We start from the raw sequence: 22,173 nt of genomic DNA, 5'->3' as shown, positions 1-22,173 counted from the left end.
CTATATATCTAATTTAGCACCCAATAGAATGAGGTAATCAGTTTAAGATTAGAAGAGAAAGAAGAGAGATCAGAGGAATTTGTGTGGTGCAGCAAAGGTCACGTCATGACACTAGAACCCACTAGAAACCAGGCCACTAACCCTGCCTTAGTGAAGACTCTCACTTTGCTCTGGTGATCGATGTGACAGACAACAGCTAACTGGTCTAGCTTCTAAGGAACATGCAGTGTTGGTGTCAGTGCTAAATCAGAAGAAAAATTGGGAAGTGTATGTCTTTAAGAGTCTCTTTAAATACAACTATAAGTAAGTACTGCTGCTTGTGTGTTCTATCCAGGAATCCATAGTTGCGACTTTGAGTTAATAAATGTGCAAAGAAAAAAATAAAAATAAATAAATGGGAACTAGAAACTGAGAAGCTAACACAGGGACCAGGATCATCCATCTTCATTCCAACTTCTTTTCAAATAACTCGTTAAAACAAACACAACAGCAACAGTAGCATTTATCTTATTAAGGGAAGCTAAATGCAATATTTGAAAAATGTGATATTTTCGTACCTGGATGCTAAGGACAAAATTTCTTAAAGGGGCAATTGATTGACATGCTTTTTGTTTGTTTGTTTGTTGCAACTGATAATTTGATTTCTTGTTCATAGTTCACTGTTTTTCTCAAAGTGTAAAGGGACTTTTGTTTTTCGTTTCAGGAAAGAAAGTTCCACAACACCCTAATCGTTGTATGCTGCTCTAATACCTAATGTGCCTAATTAACCACATTATTAGCAATCCTTTGCCTAGATATCACTGCTCCGGAGCAATGATGCATGTTCCCTATAAGTTCTCATTATCCTCATGTTAGCAGTCACTTTAAGCCCATAAAACTGCTATATTAGTTTCCCTGTATTAAAAAATGAGAAACAAATTCATTAAGTAAAATTTAATTATGATATAGTTTGGTCAAAAAGATGTGGCAGGGACAAAATAAATGTGATTTTCTTTTTATTGTTAAGCCTGTGGTCACCTTCAAACGTACAGAAAGCCATAGAGAAAGCCTAGGACATATTCAAATTAGGACAGCAGCAATACAATTAGTCTTTCTTAGGAGACCTGGAAAACTCCATTTTTTTTAAAAGCAAGTCTAGGAAAATGAAGTCTTAAAGATCTCTAGCTTTGAAAAAAAAAAGTCTAGTCATTTGGGGCGAGGTAAGACTCCCTACCCCTTCTAGACATGTCCATTACTTTTCACTTTCCTTTGCATGGATTGAGCTGCAGCATTTCTTCTCTGTGGAGATCAGTTTCAGTTGGGGGTCCTGAAGCACTGTTTACTCAGTAGGAAACAGGAAAACCTGGAGTGGAGAAGCCAAGACCAACTACAGATTTCCTGGTTGCCACACTATTTTGTGTCTAATGATTGCACTATAAATTTTCAAACAAATTGTCACTTAGCTATCTTCTTTTAGATAAAAAAGTCATTTGATTTAAGTGACTCTTTAGAAGTCAGTGTATCTATGTTGGTTATAGAGCACAGATGTTCACATTTGACAAGGTGTGAGAACGGGGTGCTAAGACAAAATGGGGGCTAGTGTTAGTAACTAAATATTTTTTTTTTAGTAAATTTTATTAAATTATAAAAGTTTCCATTTCCGCCCCCCCTCCCAACACCCTCCCACTCCCCCCACTCCCCCCCTCCTTCCCCTTCGTCCCCCAGGGCAATCAGGGTTTCCTGCCCTGTGGGAAGCTCCAGCTCCCTCCCCCTCCCTCCAGGTCCAGGAAGGCAAGCGTCCAAACAGACTGGATCCCCAAAATCCAGCATATGCAGAGGAAACAGGTCCCAGTGTCATAGTCAATGGCTTTTCAGAAAGACCCCGGGCCAGCCACAGTCAGAGAATCCGGCCAAATTCCAAGAATCTGGCTAGATCACATCCTCGTTCAGTCCCAGTCCGACTGGCCCTGGTAAACTCTCATCAGATCCGTTCCCTTGTATCAGTGGGTGATAGCATCCCTCGCAGTACTGATTTCGTCTTTCATGTTCCTCCTCCTTCCGCTCCCCCTCCGGACCTCGGGGGGCTCAATCCGGTGCTCCAATGTGGGCCTCCGACTGCATAGCCGTCCTTCGCCAGACGAAGGATCTATGGTGATAAGCAAAATATACATCAGTATGGTCATGGGCCACGGCCGATTCAGGCACCCTCTCCTCTGTCCAGAGAGCAATCTGGGGGATTTCTCCTTGGACCTGGGATCCCATATATAATCAAGTCTCCTGTAAACCCTAAAATGGCTCCCTTAGTTGAAATATATTGTTCCCTGATCCCATATTCATCCTACCTCCCTCCCACCCCCCATCCCTGGCCACCAAGCTTTCCCCGTCCCTCCCCTACTCCCTTCTCTCTAGCCCTCTCCCCCTCCATCGACCCTCCCACCCCCCCATGCACCCGAGGTTACCTGGGACTCTTGTCTATTTCCTACCTCCTGGTGGATAGCTAAATAATCTTCATCAGGTTCATCTTCTTATTTAGCTTCTCTAGGATCACGAATAATAGGCTCAAAGACCTTTAATTATGGTTAGAATCCACTTATGAGTGAATACATACCGTGTTCCTCTTTTTGGGTCTGGCTTACCTCACTCAGTAAAGCGTTTTCTATTTCCATCCATTTGCATGCAAAATTCAAGATGTCATTGTTTTTTACCGCCGAGTAAAACTCTAATGTATATATGTTCCACACCTTTTTTAACCATTCTTCTATTGAGGGGCACCTATGTTGTTTCCATGTTCTGGCTATTACAAATAGTGCAGCTATGAACATAGTTGAACAAATGCTTTTGTAGTATGTTAGGGAATCTTTAGGGTATATTCCCAAGAGTGGTATTGCTGGGTCCTGAGGGAGGTTGACTCCCAGTTTCCTGAGAAACCGCCACACTGATTTCCACAGTGGCTGCACGTAGTAACCAAATATTGCTACTCTCAATTTTCTCATGTGTAAGAAAGGAAGGTAAGAATAAGGGGCCTCCATCATTACTAATGCCCTGTTTTTAACATTATGGACTTATTCTTTATAACATGAACTCAACAGTATATTCTTTAATAAATTAATGTCTTTCCATCAGACATGTTCAAAAGTCCTCTGAAAACTTGCTTCTGGCTCTGACTTTTGCAATCTCTTCTTTTATGCTCTTAAAATTATCATCCTGCAGATACAATTCAAACACCCTTTATCACTGCATTCATATTTGTAGCTTCCCCTTGATGAATTAGATAGCTATCAAAATACAACACAGAACCCACCTTGGTATTGTACACAAAGTCCAAAATAAACGGTGTTGGTCTCTATTATAATATGATTAATGAATAAACATAAAAGAATTTCTGGCTTTTGTCCTCTCTCATTTTATTATTATTTGAGATAAAGTCTTTCACAGTCAGTTGACCTCAGTCTTATGTCCCTGAGCTGAGTTTGGCCTTGAACTTTTGGTTCTCCTGCCTATACCTCCCACGTGTTGTAATTGTAGGTATGGATCAACCACACAGTCCTCACTGTTTTCTTTCTGATTCCCAGGTTCTGATAGACACAGGAGTCTACATTCTGGTGTGAAGTTGTATGTGTGCCAGCATCGCACACACAATGAGACCTTGATTTATAGAACAACTGCAATAATCATGGTATAAGCACTATGTCCAACTACAAGTTACCAACTTGACACTGGTGAAAGAGCAATTAGCACCAAGGAAGAGAAAACACTTAGGTCTCCAAGCCAGGGTAAACTTTGGAAACACCGGTATGACTCAGGGCCACCAACTGTTCTAGCAGTGTCTCAGGTTAATCGGAGAGAGAAAGGTAGATGGGGGAGACTCTACTGGGTTGCTTATGTCTGATCACCATTTCCACAGGTTTCTAGAACATTCGATTTAGTTAGGGATTTGACATATTTCTTTACTTCTAATTTACAAGAAAACTGGTACTTTCAAAGTTACAAGATGAAATGGTTTTCAATACAAAGTACATTTCCTATATTTGTTTTTTTTTTTTGCCCTGAAGAATGAAAAACTTTTTTAACTTTAATGAAACACTAAGATAGTTTAAGAAAGAATGCACAGATGATTGGAAATTGTAACAGTGTCCTCTGTGGACTCAACGAAGAGAACTAATATACTATGAACCGTGCCAACACACATCTTGTTTCAAATGTATGTACCAGACCTTGAATTCATTCCCCAAAGGAATAAATATAATATAAAAGAGTATATTCTATCAATATGAAGTCTAGAATGTGATATTAATTTCATTGATATCATTATCTTCCTTTAAAAATCAACATAGAATATTCTAATGATGAGGATAAAAACAAGTAAATAACATATAGTGCATATAGTGATCATTTTTGTTTTATGAAATACAGCAGGTGAATTGAGGTTTAAAAAGCTTTTGAACCATTTTTTTTGGTTAGTATTTGAAATTCTTGATTGGCAGAAAGTATCATCTTCAGAGTAAAATAACCATCATATAGGTAGAGCATCAGGGTATTTGGGATGCTGGATGTAATATTAACTAAAGAGTTCTGGTACCAGTTTTAGTTTTGATGCGGCCAGCAATTAATTACATAATTATATTGTAACCTTGTCTCTGTATGCCTCCCTTCTCTTTCTTGACAGGGTGGAAGTTAATGCATTCGAATACTATTCCTAATTCAAAGCCTCTTAAATTTGTGAATCACAGTATTTACAGAAAAATACTTTCTTGCAGTTAGTTTAGCTATTTGCATACATAAATAAAGATTTTAAGCTCTTGTTCTTTGTCCAACTATATAATGTTTGAATTTATAGAAACACACAAACCACATGTGCAAACCATATTATATAATGTAGACTTAGTTTAAAGATAGTGCTGCCATGTAAAACACTGTCTTCTTAAGAATCAATTTACTAAGCAAAAGCCCTACTTTATGCTTAATTTTCCCCTCCATAAAGTCCATGTTAAATATTAAGTCTCAACTCTCTGAGTTACTGTATTTAGACATTATAAAGATAAAAATATATTATGATATTGTTAAAGACAAAGGTATTGGAGGAATGCATTGGAGGAATCCCAGGAATTTTTTTTTTCTGGTCACAACAGGGCAGCTGAAAATATGAAATCACAGCAGTTGTGCCAGCATGTGCAGAACCTATGCAAGCCTAAGTCACACAAATCTCAGCATGAAGAGAGGAGCTGAGTACACAATATCAGCACAAGTCACGGAGTATTGGTAACTTAGGTTCTGGGAGATGTGGAGATATTTTTCTAAGATCACAGCCCCTGGTAAATTGCCATTATCCAGTACAAGGTCACACTTACAATATCTGGGCACCACAAATTGGTTTGGAAGAATGTTTTCAAAAAGACACAAAATTGGGTGGGTAGATTCAGGGGTGAATTGGGGTAGGGTTAGGGGTAAATGTTATCAAAATACATTGTTTGAAACTTCCAAAGAATTAATAGATATGTATTTCACACATACACACACACATATGAAATCAGAAGAGGAAGGGAGGGAGGGAGGGAAGAAGAGAGAGAGGGAGGGAAGGAGGGAGGGAGGGAGGTAGGAAAGAGGAAGATATGGAGGGAAGGAAGGAAGATAAAGAATGATCTTATTCTTTCACCATCACTGATGTCTCATATACAACTGAGTCAGATGGAATCTTGATCTTGGGCTTCTGATACTTAGAACTTTTAAGAAAATAATTTATTTGCGATACTCAGGAGACAGAGGCAAGCAGGTCTCTGTCTCTGTGAATTTAAAGTCAATTTGGTCTCGAGAGTGAGTTCTAGGACAGCAAAGGCTACACAAAGGAACCCTGTCTCAAAAAAAAAAAAGAAAAATTATTTTGTTTAAATCACTCAATCTAAAATTAAGTTGTGTTGAGGTGAGCTAGTAATGTATCTCTCTTTTAACACTTCCATTTGATTAGGAAGTGTTACAAATTATGAAGCCACAGACATGCCTTCTTTCATTGTTATTTCTGATGGATTTTCTTCTGTTTTCTCTAGTCATGGTTTGTACCTTTAAAATGAATGTAAACAAGGAAAATAAATATCCTTCTACTTTATACTTCTGTTCTACTTCATTCTTTATTGTAAAAGAAGTGAATTATATTAAATTTTTTCTGTCTGGTGAATTTCCTTTTCTTCTTCTTTCCTTTTTCTTTACTTCTCTAATTTTTATCTTTTAAGACATAATGAATCTCTTAATTTATCCCACTGCTTGTTGTAATAAGACATCCTAAATTTTGCTTCAAAGGAGACCGCAATTGGGTATATTAACATTCATATTTTATGATAAAAAATTGGTTTTCACTCATTTAATCACTCATTCATTTATCAATTTCAAGGACAGGATTCAGAGCCTCATACATGCTTGGAAGAAAATCTGTACCTGTTTTACTTTTGTTTGAGGAAAATAAATAGTAAAATGATAGGCAATAAAATATGTCTATGACATTTACACTGCCTTTAGAATTAAACAAAATGGATGCCTTTATTTATAAAGCAGAAGTCTCTCCAAAAGTTTGATGAATTTCAATTATCTTGAAAATAATCAACTATGTGTTTGTTGTGTAACGAAACCATTCCTGGGGAAACACAACATATCCAACCTAGGAAACTCCTGACCAAACAAACAGGGATTCCATTGAAAGTCGAACCAGATGAATGAATGAGATACTTGGAAGGGACACTCCTAAAACCCTTGACACATCGGTAGGCTGTGCTGTGTGCTCCAGGTTCCCATGGTTTGTGAGCTGTCACTAATGCTGGAGCAGGCTTTTGGTGATGGAACTGTTTGAGTCAGGTCTGCTCCTGTCAGGAACACTTCATCCTGTGAGTAATTCCAGTAAAATTCATTCATTCTCTTTCAAGCACCTTGCATGGTAAATATTTATAGAGTAGTACCTTACTGTTTTGAGAAACATCTACCTTAAATTTCAGTTATTGGAAAAATAGAAACTCAAAAAGACACGAGAAAAGGGCCATATCCTGGAAGTTGAAAGAAGCTTGCTTTCCTTGGAATCTAAGTAACTGTGAGTGGCTTCTAGGTATTGTTCTCATGTCTGAAGAAAGAAGTCCAGTGGATCAAGTGGGTATGGATTTAAGACAGTGCCCCAGCAGGAATAAAAATGAAAATAAAAGAATCTAAAGAAAGCTACACCTAGAAATCATGCTCTATTCATGTTTGCATTTCTTCCTACTCACTCTGCAATGGTGAGCATGACAATTGTTCAATATATAGATCTCACCCACCGTTGATCCAAGTATGCTGCTGTAGAACTTCGATGTCCATGTTCTCCTGAAACCCACTCCTAAGGTGCCCATGTTCCATTGAAAACCACTCCTAATGAAAGCTTGCACTTTCTGCTCAGAACTATACATTTTTATCTTTGCTCTTTGTTATTTATTGTCCTTGATTGTCTATCAATCCTGAGGGCTTTTTACAGGCCTGAATTTTTTTTTACACTTACAAAATGTTTATATTCTAAGTGCCATCACAGTGTTGGAGAAAATAGTATGTTCTTTAAAAAACAAACAAAAATCTTGCTGAATTGATTTCTTTGACTCTACCAAGAATTTTTATATAAATATAAATCAATTCCAACAAGTATAAAGAGAACAGAAAAAAAAAACCCAGAAGGATACTACCCCATATTACCCAAGCACACCAAAATAAATGTCCTACCACTTGCATGGACTTTTGAGCCTCTTATTTCTGATGCCATAGTTATATTTTGACAAACACATTTTTTTTTCCTTTTTCATTTCTTATTGCTGCTATACTCTACAGTACTCTGGAAGTCCATCAGCCATACCTAGTGTACTAGGGATTTGCATCTAATATTGTCATATTTCAGATATTTAAAGCTCAAGCACATAAAAATTATGATTTGATCTTTTCAAAATAAGAATTTTAACCTCCCACTAATAGTAAGTAGACTTGCATCTGATGTTAAATGGTATCAAATGTAGACTGTAGAAATACATTGGCCACAGCTCCAAACCCTGCTGATATTCGACTTCTTTTCAAGCTTCATCAGACAGAATTGATAAATGGATTCTTCTGTTTAAGAGACGGATGCTAGAGGGTAATGCTGGCTTTAGACAATTGAAATGCAATGACTGTCAAAGATCATCAAAGGCCAGCGGTGTCACGTTGTTAGCATCGTGACTGCAGAGGCAAAGCCTTGCTATGCAGCTCTCTGTGCCACTGTCATATACACAAAAATCACCGAACCCTCCATCTCCTTTAGGAAAAGAAAGTCTGTTAGAACACAAGCAGGAAACTGTGGTATTTTCACACAGTTAATTCCTAACTTTTTTATTGCAAAGAGAAAACAAAATAAGACTTTGTTCTGAAACAGGATAAAAGATGTATCTTCTGTTCAGTGAAAATTACATCAATTCAAAAGCAGACAAGGGAATCATCTAGCTTGCAAGCAGAGTGGGTTGTTCAGGGAAGGAGCACATTATGGTATGCTTTGTTCTACATCCAGTTTAGTATTTCCTATGTGGGTTGAAGTCAACTTGAAAGGAAGAAGTATATGAAGGATTTCTGTAAATTTATAAACAATGCTGTAGGTTGTAATTCTAATGCTACATTAAAACTTCATCTGTTTCCTTATTAACTAACTGATTTCCTTTGAATTTGATTGCCAATCATTTGCTTTACATTTTCTTCTTTAATAACTCAGTGTTTTAAATATGACTTTAATACAACCAACGTAATATGCTTTTATAGCATGCTTGTAATTTGTTGCTTTTCGAATGAAATATGTCCTCCCCCTCAGGCTCATGGATTTGAATACTTGGTCCCCAGATAGTGGCACAGCTTTGAGGTTTTGGAACCTTTCAGAGAGGAAGCTTTGCTGAAGGATATCACTAGGGGAGGGCTTTGAGGATTTATAGACTTCATTTACTTCATGCTTTTTCTCTCTATTTCCTGTGTGGTGATAAAAATGTGCTCTCTCAGCTTCCCAATGCTGTTACCAAAACTTTCAATATGGTCATCATGTTTTAATGGCCTGGCAGTGCTGAAGTGTGCATGGGCAGCCCGAATATGGCAGTTCTTTAGAACTTGTCCATATTGAGTTTTATGGTCTAAATCGATGGAAATGACGGATTGATCTTTCTTAGCAAATTTAAGAAAATTCAACCAGTACATGTGACTTTTATGTGAAACAAAAGCAGTAAAGAAAAGGTGGATTAAGGGCTTAGGCCCTTTTTATACTATCATTTTCTTAAAACCATCTCCAGAAAAATAAAACAACAGCAACACTGTAGGAATGACGGCGAGCAAGGAAGGAAAACACAAGGGGAACTGACCAGAATAAAATCAAACAGATGATGAAGTAAATGAACAAAAGTATTTTCAAAGTCTTAGCTTTGAAATTAAAATAGTCATTTGTGTTTTAACAACTAAGCTTGTGAAATGAAGTTACATCCATATACTATCCCACAAACCTGGCATTGTCTTCTATTTGCATTCAGAAAAGACATTTTCCCTTTCCTAGGCGGTAGAACAATTTGTGTGTCCCCTTTTGGTTATGATGATCATGCTCTTCCTGGAAAAGCCAACAAGTCCTTTTCTTCATTGGGGTGGCTACTACTGACTAAATTCCCTTTCCTTACCAGTAACGAATGCATCTGTCGAAACCACCCTCACTGTTCTTACAGCATACAAGGAGCCTTCTTCTTGTCCACAGACTTCAGTGATAGGAAATGATAACTGGTTCTTCCTCACAGAATTCATTAATCATAACATGGTCATCCATATTATGAAGTAATGATTGCAGATTTATAGTATCCAATGGACTATATTTATTGAGGGAATTATTAATATCTTCAGGACCAGCCATATTTTTTAAATTACAGAATGTTATGGTGCTTTTCCTTCTATTACTAGAGCCATATTTATAAAGGCTGGCTCTAGGTCTGAAAAGTTACTTGCATTTGAAATATTGGCAAAGAACACATACAAAATAATAGAATTAACTTATGGAGATTTTGAGCTAAGACCTTGGACAGAATTATTCTCAGTTTGTCTCTGTGTACCATATATCAATGTTACAACTTATTTATTTTATTTTAGTGACTCAGGATGTTCATATTAGAACAGCAACCAAAGAAGCCCATGCTACTTATCCCATGCATAATCTTTGTCCCTGTTACTATGAACTCTATCTTCAAAAGCCAATTGGGCAAAAAAGAGGTTCTTGGGGCAGGGGGAAGAAGATGATTGGTATCTGGAGACTATATTCTCCTTACCACTTTATAAAGTTCTATTACCAATGGTCTAGGTCTAGTCTGGCTGTTTCCTTTCCTTTTATCCTAAGGATTAAAAATGAGGCTCACACAGTTGTTTGACCCCAAAAGTTTTTGTGACCCACAGTTTTTAAATACTGCCAAGAGTGTTTCATTTCAGACCAGAATTTATAGTTTATAATTCCTGATTGATTAGAAATACACTTGAGTGGAAAATGTCTAAATTTGATTGTTACTAGAGTGAGGAAATTTATTCTATTGTTCAAAGATGAGTGTACCTATAGTAAATGAAGGCTGGGATCCCGACCAGATTTTACAAGTTAGGTAGGTGACTCTGATGTGGGATGCCACTTGGTATGCTGTGAATATGTTTTATTAATGTTGATTAATAAAGAAGCTACTTTAGTTTATGGCAGGACAGAACATAGCTAAGTGGGAAAAATAAATTGAATACAGGGAGAAAGTAGGAGGAGTGAGGGAGACAGAATCAGCCGACAAAGAAACAAGATGTGAGATAACAAGTATTGGACCTTATGGTAAAGTATAGAAATACAAATGGGTTAATTTAAGTTATAAGTGCTAGTTAATAAGCTTGAGCTAATAGACTGAACAGCTTGTAATTAGTATTAAGCCTCAGAGTCGGTGCAGGAGATAAACCTTCGGTTACATGGATCTTTGGGGTGAAGTGTGTATGTCTAGTACCTTCAGATGAAGGAACTAAGCTTCCATGTAAAGTACTACAAGAAAGGAAATGTGTGTAATTGGAAACCAAATGAAAGTCTGACACTGTTCTCTTTTTTATGCTTGTCAGCATTAGTTCCTCTCAGTATTTACCCCAAATATTCCAGTAATGAAAATGTTACTTCATTTTTATATACCTATCATATCTAATTATTTGTCAAGAAGTCATTTTAATTTTCTTAAGTCAATGAGAGAGAAGCAAATAACACAGTTCTATCTTGTCCAGAATTATCAGTTCACATGTATATAGGAAAATGAATAGCTATCAAAAATTGTAAGAAGTAAGTATTTGGAATTTTGAAGATCTTCTATGATATCTGATTATTTCTGGGTCTGGCAGCAAACATTAACAGAAATCATTAAGAATCTGCAACCAGCAGGCCTGTTACTGCCTTGTCCCCTCCTGTTTGAGTCCTCAGGAAGAAAGCCATGAAAAGCAAAACTTTCACTGAAAGCAAAGATAAAATGAAATGGGGAGTGGAGAAAGTCATGAATTCCAATAAGAACCATGTTAACAATTGCAAATATAATAATTGCTACTATTGTTTCATTATTTTTAAACAAAGACTTATTTTAAATGTTGAACAACTCTTTTATTTGTCCCTGCATGACTTCCACCCCATCTAATATAGCTTGTAAATATTTAATGCCATTTTGTTTCAGTATTTATGTTACTGAATATCAAAGGAATATGGATAACATAGCTTGAAGAAAAGTGAACAATGTTCACATAGTAGCAACATAAAATATGCTGCTAGCATTTTTTTTTTACTAAGGAATTTTTTTATTGATATCTAGTGAGCTCCACATTTTTCTCTGCTCCCCTCCCTGTCTCTCCTCTCTCTCCTTCAATCTTTCCCCAAGGTCTCCATGCTCCCAATTTACTCAGGAATCTTATCTTTTTCTACTTTATACTTCCCATTTTATATTATATCTATGTAAGTCTCCCTTAATGTCCACATTCCTGCCTAAGTTCTCTGGGATTGTGGTTTGTAGGCTGACTTTCTTTTGCCATGGTCACAATATACCTGGCATAGATGATGGTTTGTTTGGTCACAACACTTCAAAGCTTTCATTCTAGTAAATTGTCCCTGTTGAAGGCCAGTTGGACTGGGAGTGATGGACCATGTGATCAAACTGGACTCTCTGAATGTGGCTGGCAATGAAGACTGACTGAGAAGCTAAGGACAAAGTCACTGGGTTTTGTTTCTACTGCATGGAGTGACTTTGTGGGAGCCTGGTTTGTCTGGATGCTCACCTTTATAGACCCGGATAGAGGGGGGAGGACCTCAGACTTCTTGTGAGGCAGGGAACCCTGACTACTCTTAGGACTAGAGAGGAAGGGGGAGGCAGGGAGGAGGTGGAAATTCTTTATAAATGAAAAAAATTGTACCTGTTGCTATAAGTTAGGCAGAACATTATCATGTTCTAAGTCTGTGATTTAACAGAACTCAACTTACAGCCTCCAGGAAAGAAGAAAAAGAATAGAGGAAGAGAGGGAGAGAGACAGACAGGCAGAGACAGAGATAGAGACAAAAAGATTACAGTCCTCAAAGCTATATCTCAGTACCCTTATTTCTCCATCTATTGCTATTAGTGCCTCTACTAATGTTAGTATATCAAAACCACCAAAGATGTTAAAGCCTTCAGTGTTCAATCATTTCTTTTTCTTAACAATAATTACTGTTTATTTAATTCAATTTTTTTCCTAGAATTTCATCATCAATATAAACAGAATCTACAACCTTGTACCTCCAAACAGAGGCATCTTTTTAGTACTTTTTCTTTTTTCTTGTTTATTTATTTATTTATTTATTTATTAAAAATTTCAACCTCTTCCCCGCCTCCCTTTTCCCTCTGCCACCCACCCCCCTCTAGTCTTAAGAGCAGTCAGGGTTCCCTGCCCCGTGGGAAGAACAGTACCATTACTGGGAGAGTGAGGCCTCAGCACCTGAGTCTTGTGGGAGAACTTTTTATATACACCATAATAAAACAAAGGACATAGTTTTAACTTCACTGGGGAGTTGTATTTTTTGCATGATAAAATTAAGTGGCTTTACCATTTAATTAATTTATTAGGAAATTAAATACAAGAAAAAGATATTTGTAATTTGACAATGATAGACTCCAATTTTTCTGCACAGTTTCAAATGTATAAATCCAAAACATCCTATGAGGTATGTTTATCACTATGACTTTTTCTTAGTTTTGGCTAAAGAAAACTCTAGATGAATTTTAAATGTAAAAAGGGGTATCAGCTATTGCATCCTGAAGAATCTAATATCTCACTCATTTATCCTGTGTGGAACTTCCCAATAATCACTATGACTCTATTCCATGTGGACAGCTCATGGTGAGAATTGACCAATTGCTGAACTGTCTCAATTTCTAGTCCTGAGAACTATGAACATAATGTGCTTCATCAGCCAACAGAGCTGATACAATGGTTGCCTCAAGAGGACAGGAAAGTTATGGAGTCAGGTTTTGTGAGATTTCACTAATGTAATAGCTGCTGATGTGGTGAGCCCAGGCTCCCTGGATGTGTCTGGAGGAAGGCATATGACCGCAGCTATGCCATTTTCTGCTTATGAAAAACTCATGATCCTAGACTTCTTAGTTGGCTAAAAATGCCTTTAATGAAGAGATGCTGAGGAAGTGACCAGTTTACCTGTTTGGACTGTTATGTCCAAAAGACATTTGTTTCTGTTAAAAGTCAAAATGTGAATGTTGGGTTACATAGAGTTCTTAGAGAAGAAGCAGTGCCTTTTTAGTGACTGACAGAAGAAATTGAATAGATTCCTTTCTGTCAGAAAAACTGATGGAAATTATAATTCAGGGAGGTTCAGTATCTCCCAGGGTACTACTGTCTGAGCATGAGACTTCCTATCTAGGCCAGGACACTAGAACTGAACATCATTCTGAGGATCTTTTGTGGGTTTATTAAATTACCTCAGTAGTTACTATATGTCAAATCGGGGCAAGACTTGGGATTTTTATGTTTTGAGGCCCTTATCTCTATGTGTTTCTATACATACTTCAAAATATATCCTGGAACATATATGTAGCACAAAGCAAATATTTACTGTTTTAAAATAAAGATGAAAATATTTAAGCATTTTACACCAAATACCTTTTAGAAGTAGAAAGAAGAGGAGAAAGAAAGGAAAAATAAAGAAGGATAAGTTGTACAATTCTGTTGTGCCTAGAGCTAAACACAGATGTGGGCTCTTTCAATGTTCTTACCTTTGTAATTGTATTTTGCTTCTTATCTGGGAAAGCTGGGCACTGAGCACAAAAACGGCAGGGGACAGCAGGTCTTTGTTATTTGCACACTAACAGCACACACCTCAGAAGTTCCTTATATGCAATGAATTCTGTAGATTTGAGGTTTATTAAATTTTACAGAAGCTAATGTGACTACGACTATAAAAAAAATTGACAGTTGTATCCAATGAGATGTATTTCTCCTCTACCCATACACATGATACCCCAACTCTAAAAGCTTTGTGGACCGAGAAGTTTCTGTAACTAAGGTAACTCAATTTTCACAGTGTAGCAGATTTGTGTATTATTGTGACTTAATTTTCATAATTGAATGGCTGTTTTTCCTTTTGTTTGCAAAGATTTGGAAAGAGGTGAATAAAACTAAGAATTTACAGCTGAGTCCTGAAATCTGTATTAAAACAGTCTTAGGATATGCGAGAAAGAAACCAGAATGTCCTCCCTGAGTTCTCCATTTCTTCACCAATTTAGTATGCCCCCCAAAGGTGATTAATTGCTTTACAGTTTTAAAAACATTGTAGTATGGACATATGTATTTGGTACCTAAACATCAGAGACTATATACAACAAACCAGGTTATATTTGTGAATTATTCTCTAATTACACAGGAAGGAAACACCTAAAGCATGAGATCATTTTATACTTTTTCCCCAAGAATTAACCAACATTGATATTTCTCCAGGCTAAATTAGATCTTTAAAAGCTTTAGTTTTTAGATATCAGTTTTATTTTTAAATATTTGTATGTGCATGTATATGTTTCTGTGTGTGCGCATATTTGTTTATATGTGTGTCTCTGCATGTGTGTGTCTCTGTGTGTGCATTTGTGCGTGTTCATGCACTTAACCCCCCCTTCTCGTGTGTGTGTGTGTGTGTGTGTGTGTGTGTGTGTGTGTGTGATTACAAACACAGCGAGAGTCCAGAAGATGGCTTCAGGTTTCCTAGAGTTGGAGTTGCAGGTGGTTCCGAGCAGCCTTATCTGGGAGAAAGGAACTGAACTTGGATTGTTTGCAAGATTAGTACACATTCTTCATCACTGGTCCATCTTTTCATATCCTGAAACTCTGAAAGCTTTCCTTCCTTCTTATTTTAAATATAATTTTAGACTTGTGAAGATCATATTAACATAAGCAGTGATAGAAATCATTTATATTTGTAGATAACCACTGTTTTTTGAAGGGACATATGGAAATTGATTGTCTTAAAGTTAGAGCATAATTCATTCTTTCAGTTTAATAAATAAAACAATTCCATTTTGATCTTCAATAAGAAAGACAGTGCCCATATAATCCTTGGTGCATAGCTCTTGCTATATATTAAGTCAAAGGAAAAATATTGCCCTAAGAATAAAAGGGAAAATGCATCTAACTTAGCACAACTTTTTCTGTGTTCCTTTAATCTTTCTTTAAAAACCATTATTGGAAGAATTCTTACTTTGTTTTCACATTAAATCCTTTACAAAATGATGTGTGGGAGAAATCAGTACAGAGAAATTGTGTGTAGCTTCCACGAACAGTCTTATTGCTCTTTTGTAACGTGGCAGGTAATTGAAACCTTTAAAAAATACCCTCCATTTCCACTGCAGATTATAAAGTTGCCGTTAGAGTCACAGCATCAATCTAGACCAATGGAACATGACCAGCACTGAGCTTAAAACAATCCTGTCTTCTGTACTCGGGCATTCAATCTTATGTACTCTTTTTACTGAACTGTCTTGAAACGTTGGCAAGCAATAGGACACCGACTTGGACCTATCTCCATCAGGGAAGTATTCTTACATATTTAACTATGTAGTAATTATTTACAACATTGCCTCTTTGAAAAATGAACTCAGATACACCCAAGTTACATACCAAGAACAAATGAAATTCATAAACATTGAGTTTCTGTTTGCTTCCACATAATGCAATTGAAGTTCTTTTTTAATTTTCTTTATGTTTATGGTATGTGTAAGAGTGTTTTGCTTGCATGTATTTCTGTGAACTACATACATGTCTGGTACTGTAGAGGGCAGAAGAGGGCATCAGATGTCATGGGACTGGTGTTAAGGAGAGTTGTATTTTTTTCCTAATCTTAGCTCTTATGCGATCAAGGATTACCCATAATTTGCTATGTAGCTGAGGTCACCCAGAATTTGCTACAGAACTGAGGCTGGTCTTGAAATCATACTGGACTCCTAGTCTTTCTTTCCCCATTTGCTGAGTTCTGGTATTATAGGCATGCATTACCATGCCCAATAATTATACACATTTTTTAATAATTAATTTTAAAACCTAAAATTTAAATGCAACATTCACCCCCACCTTTCCTCCTTTTGATGCCTCCTCTGTATACCCCATCTTACTCCCTCTAGAAATTAAGACCTCCTTTTTTCTTTTCTTTTCTTTTTGCTACACACAAAATCTATTTTTTTAGATTAAATCTATCTAATTTTAATCTATTAATGTTGCTTGTACATTTATTTTTATTTTTTTTATTTCAGGGATGATGGCTTGCTTTAGCTAATTATGGTTTCATCTCTGTGGAAGAATGTTTCTGTTGCCTTAGCATTTTTTAATTGTTTGTTTGTCATTCTTTGTTTAGGGGTGGAGTCCCATAAATTTTTTTCTTCCATGCTGGCGTGTCAGTTCATGTTGTGCTTGTCAGGGCCAGTTTTGGCAGACATGTTTTTGAGATATCACTAATCTTCCCTGACATTTCTCAGAGATACTTTCTAACAGAAGATTTTCTCATTTTATGGTTCTTCCAATCTTTTACCCCTCTCCGGTGGTGTTCCCAGAAACTTCTGTGCACGAGCTGTGTTACAGAAGTAGCCACTGTGACTGGGCACCCCATGGTCATGTGTTCTCTCCATTTTCACCAATCATGTTTTTTTGTACTCGACTCCAATTTTTTACAATGAAGTATTTTGATATAGGGTGAATGATACATTTATCTGGGTCTGTAAGAATAAGTAAGTACCTCTCAAACAAATTAATTATGTTTATATACTCTAATTATTAATATTTTGAGAGGTACTTATTAATTATATTATTATTATCAATTTGTTTGAGAAGTACAAACACACACACACACACACACACACACAACAGTACCTTAGATCTTCAAGTGGTAGCCATGAATAATTAAGTCAGTTTTCTTTGATAGTATGGTTCACAGTTCAGCTGTTAATAAAGACACTGCAATATAATTACATGTTAACAATTAGAAAAATTTTCTAAAGCCCTTTAGATAGATTTTTCTCTAGGATCAAGATTATTAAATAGTCACTAAAGCCATTCTCTGGCTTCACTCTTGTGTTGTTTAGGTTAAATAATATAGCCAGCAGCAACTTTAATATTCATATTTTGTATAGCTCTTAGTATTGGATCTGTATTATAATTGAGCTCTTAATTTACTTCAACTGTTCTTACTATTGGTTGGTCCTGCAACCCTACAGGAAAGAATCAGATTCAAAGAAAAGCCAAAGTCTCCAGACGCTGCAGTCTGTACCTCAGAGAAAGAACTGCTACGGAAACGTCTTATCATTTGGAGAAACCAATCACAGGTACAGAAGAATCAATGATTTTCCTGCTTCTTTCTTCAAGGTGTATTTGTTAAGTCTCAGTTCTATTAATGTGGAGAAAGAAAGTTTCCCTTTTAACAAAAAGAAGGTAATGTCAATGTGTAATAAGTGTCTCTATTTTAATTAATTGGCATATAAATTTAAATATTTATTTTTAATTCAGTGTATTTCTGTTGTCTGTCTGAGGGTTTGTGCATGCATTTTTGGCCAAAGGCAGGCATCAGATACCCTGGACCTAAGTTGCTAGGATTTGCAGACAACAGTGAATGCTAAAATTTGAATTTTAGTCCTCTGTAAGAAGAGCACACACTCTTGATCTCGGAGCCATTCCTACAACCCTAGTTATTGTTTGTAAATCACATTTGTATGTGATATTTTTCCTTATTATTTATCCACAGGGACAAGAATGATATGTGTGGGATTCAAAGATGAAGTTGGCCGAAAGTATCTGTACACACACACACACACACACACACACACACACACACACACACACAATCTCTTTCTGTAAGAGTTGAATATTAAAGACATTATTTTTGTACTTTTAATTTTTGATTTTTAAGCAACTATTTCACTGAAAACTTTTCTGTTCTAGGTTGCAGTGTTATCGTGATGTATTCATTATTTGGGCTATTCTCAATTATGTTGATGAAACAGTGACAGACTATACTACTTTCTTTCGCTTTAAAAGGCAAAGCCTTACTAACTTGTGCACATAGATAAAGTGTGTTGTTTTGATGTCTGCAAGAAAAGCTTTTAGAATAAGATTGACTAGACCACAGACAGAGGAAGACCACAAATATCTTGCCAAACTGAGTTCACAAACTCTCATATGACTTTCTGCTCTGTGATCAATACCCTAGAAGGGTTTTCAATCACTTTTTCTCCAATTTAAAAATTGCAAAATGTGACAGAAAATCAGAGGAAAATATTTACTATACCTTAAGGTATATAATAAATATGATAGTCATACAATTTACTCTTTAAAGGGTTACATTTATTGTTTTTCTCTGTCACAGTGAGCTGCGAAAACTATAAAACTCACAAAATGAAGAAAAATTCAATTAACTCAGTGTAGTAGGAAGAAGCTTGAATCTCCAGAGTCTTAAGAATGAGTTCTGATGCTATCAATTTACCAAGTGTCCAGGGCAGGCATTCTACAACTTCTTTAATATTCATTTTTCTCTGGATCATTCTGTTATCTAACTTACAGTGTTTGTGAAGACAAATTCTCTCAAGGCTATTTCTATACAGCACAAGCAAGCAGACCCCTTTGTCATGTCATCTGCTGGCTATTTTTAGGTTCCCTGTGACATGTGTAGAAAGTCAAGAAGAATTGAGCCTTCAAACGTTTTTATCCTAACATGATTTTTCTCCATTTTACCTTGAATTTTATAGACTGTTCTCTGATTTAAAAAAATGCATGATATATATTTTTTAATTTAACCCTCAATGTTTTTTGCTTTTGGAAAATATATACTTTCAAAAACTGCTCATTTATCATTAACATTTTTACACAATCGCTTTTATAATTTACTGTTCTTAAAATTGTATTTGATGTCCTCCTAACTATAAATATTTATAAGATTATGCATTTTATAATTATAAGAAGTTTATTGGGAGAATACAGAGAATAAAAGAGCTATAGTGTGACAGCATCTTTTTACAAAAATATGTTTTTTTTTTTTAAATCATCTTTTACCTCTGGAAAACATAGATGTCTTCTTTTAGGTGTTATATCCCTGTCTACCTACCTCTTTCTTATTATCATCATTTTTATTTGGGTGGGAGCTCATGAGTCTTAGGCTGGTCTTTAGCAGGCAATATAGTAGATGAGGCCCATGTACTTCCTTACTCTTCTGTATTCATCGTGTCAAACCCAGAATTTCTATCATGGTGACCTAGTTTATTGAATTCTGGGATTCTAAACTGGATCTCACTTCTTCATTTACCCATCTAGTAAACCACTGTGTATGCTTTTAGGCATTTAGGGGGCCTACTGTCACTGAATTTGTTTTCTTGTCATTTAATTGTTTATTTCCTCTAGCAAATCCAACTCCTTGCAAGTTCTGCCACAGTTGCTTTTGGGTTATCTAACTAGATAGGCCTTATTGTGTTTCCTATTTGTGTTTCTCATCCCATCTGGAATGTTTTAACCCCTTCCAAACACAATATTCATGTCATTCTAAATGATTCACATGAAACAGAGATTCTCATCTATTTTCCCTCTTTTCTTGCAAAATTAGAGCTAATACAGAAGAAAACATCTCAATGTTTTTGATACTGCAATTTCTACTCTATCAGGAAAATTGTTTCTGGGAACATTGTTGAGCTTCAGTTCCATGCTTCATTTATGGCAAGTTGTTTATGATGCTGTCCCACATGTGCTATGAATTGCATTATCTCATTCAACAACTGTTTTCTCTGTGTTCTATATTTGCAGAGTGAATTCCTTTCAACAGGGAGGCATGCCACCACATACCACATGAAGGAAGAAACCCAGCCTGGGATTACTACCAAGGATACTCCATCTTCTAATGGCTCAGATATGCTGCTGATTTTATCACTCTCTTCCTCTCTCACTCACTCCGTGTCATGATAGGTTGTTATCACTGTTGCTGTACCCCATAATATAGCTATGTCATAGTTGCTTGATAGATGCTCCATGCTGAGTTGGATCAGCTTCAGTTTCATGCTTTTTCACCTACTGCCGGGACCAGACACTGCTCGTTCGCAATTCACTGTAGTTTCTTGTCAGTTGTTTTCCAGGTATTAATTGTGCTGCATGACTTTTCATGGAAGATGTGAATAAATACATATTGTTCAGACAGAAAAGAAATTTGGGGAGTTTATCATTGAGCAATACTTTTGAAAGAAAGAAGGAGTAATTGTAGTGAACAAAGACAGAAACATAGACTCACAAAGATCTTTCTAGTCCTTTGAGGAGTTTGAACTTTCGGTGAATTAGTCTAATCTGAGTAGTCCTGTGTCAGGACAACTAGACCCTAAAGGAGGTGAAAAAGGAAGCCAGCCGTCAACTTTATTCTGCAATTGGGCAACAAAGTACTTTTGTTGGGGGTATGTTTGGTGCAACATCATGTCTACCACAGAGGCAGAAAATGTCCACTCAAAGAAATGCTTCTACTTCTAATTTTTTATGTAAAACCACAATTAAGCAAATACAAATATATTAGAAGCTTCCTTAACTCTTAAAAACCTTATAACAAAAATTCATCTAAACAGTTCCTGAACAACTACATACTTTTTTCTTTAAGACTGCCTCTAAAGGGCAACCAAGGTCAACAACAAAACGCTGCTATGTTTTGAATTTGTTGGACAACCCTGGCCAACAACTAAAGAATATGTTTCATGTCCCATATTGGGGTTTAGTTGTCTTTGGCTCTTAAAGGGAACATTGTCAGTTCAGATGAGAACTATTCATTAAAATTATCCATGTGTATACATTGAATGTGTGCATTACAGGATCTTTTGAAAACGGCAAAGCAGTGATAGTATGATTCCTTCTGGCTTTCTTCCAATATTCTTGTTATTTTAGTCTCCTCCTCTTTTTCTGTATTTAACTCTATCCCCTTTCCTAAAGAACATCCCCCCTTTCCATTTCCTTTATATGATTTCATGTATCCTGATACTGCCTTCCAAATGGAGCAAAATAATCTGTTTCAAATATATTAAATACTTTTTAAAAGTCTTTCTGCTTTCCACGTTTATTTAAGCAGTTTGTACTTATTACTCTTTATCTGTATTTATTACATGAGGTCAACTTTTTGATATTTACTTATATACAATACATGATTTTTTACTTTTTTCCTTCTTAAATATTTTTAATATTTAAAAATATTAATTCATTATTTTCTATGTATGAATGTTTTGCCTGCATGCATGTCTACAGAACACATGAATGTAATGCACATAGAGGCCAGAAGAATGTTGAATCCCCATCCCCAGGTACAGAAGGTACAGTATTTGGGTACTGGGAATGGAACCTGGGTTGGTTCACTGGAAGAACAGCAAGTGCTCCTAACCACTGAGTCCTCTTTCCAGCCCCAAACAACATACTTTGTTCTTTCATTATTCATTGAAAACAGAATTTGTCATATAACAAATTCTGATTATTGTTACCACTTCCCCAATTCCTCCTTGTTCCTCCCCACTTCTCCAGCCTCCCAAATATGCATCTTTTGTTCTCTTTCTCTTTAGAATACAAACAGACATGCAAAATTTTTTAATAGTAAAATCAGATAAAATGAAAACAAACTAGAATAGAATAGAATCAACTAACAGAAGA

At 36.2% G+C, this 22,173-nt stretch overlaps 1 long non-coding RNA gene across 1 annotated transcript in view; it reads left to right on the top strand.

Annotated features, from left to right (window-relative positions):
- The window catches only part of LOC146891457 (uncharacterized), a 39,357-nt gene extending 17,829 nt beyond the window's left edge, over nucleotides 1-21,528 (top strand). The window contains exons 2-3 of the long non-coding RNA XR_014997343.2: nucleotides 17,742-17,849; nucleotides 20,311-21,528. This is a non-coding gene — a long non-coding RNA (uncharacterized LOC146891457). The remainder of the gene's footprint in view (nucleotides 1-17,741; nucleotides 17,850-20,310) is intronic.
- The last annotated feature ends 645 nt before the right edge of the window (nucleotides 21,529-22,173 follow it).

The sequence above is a fragment of the Myodes glareolus genome, chromosome 16 (assembly GCF_982192425.1).
Source record: "Myodes glareolus chromosome 16, mMyoGla1.1, whole genome shotgun sequence".
NCBI lineage: Eukaryota > Metazoa > Chordata > Mammalia > Rodentia > Cricetidae > Myodes > Myodes glareolus.
This window is presented reverse-complemented; position numbering and strand designations above follow the sequence as displayed.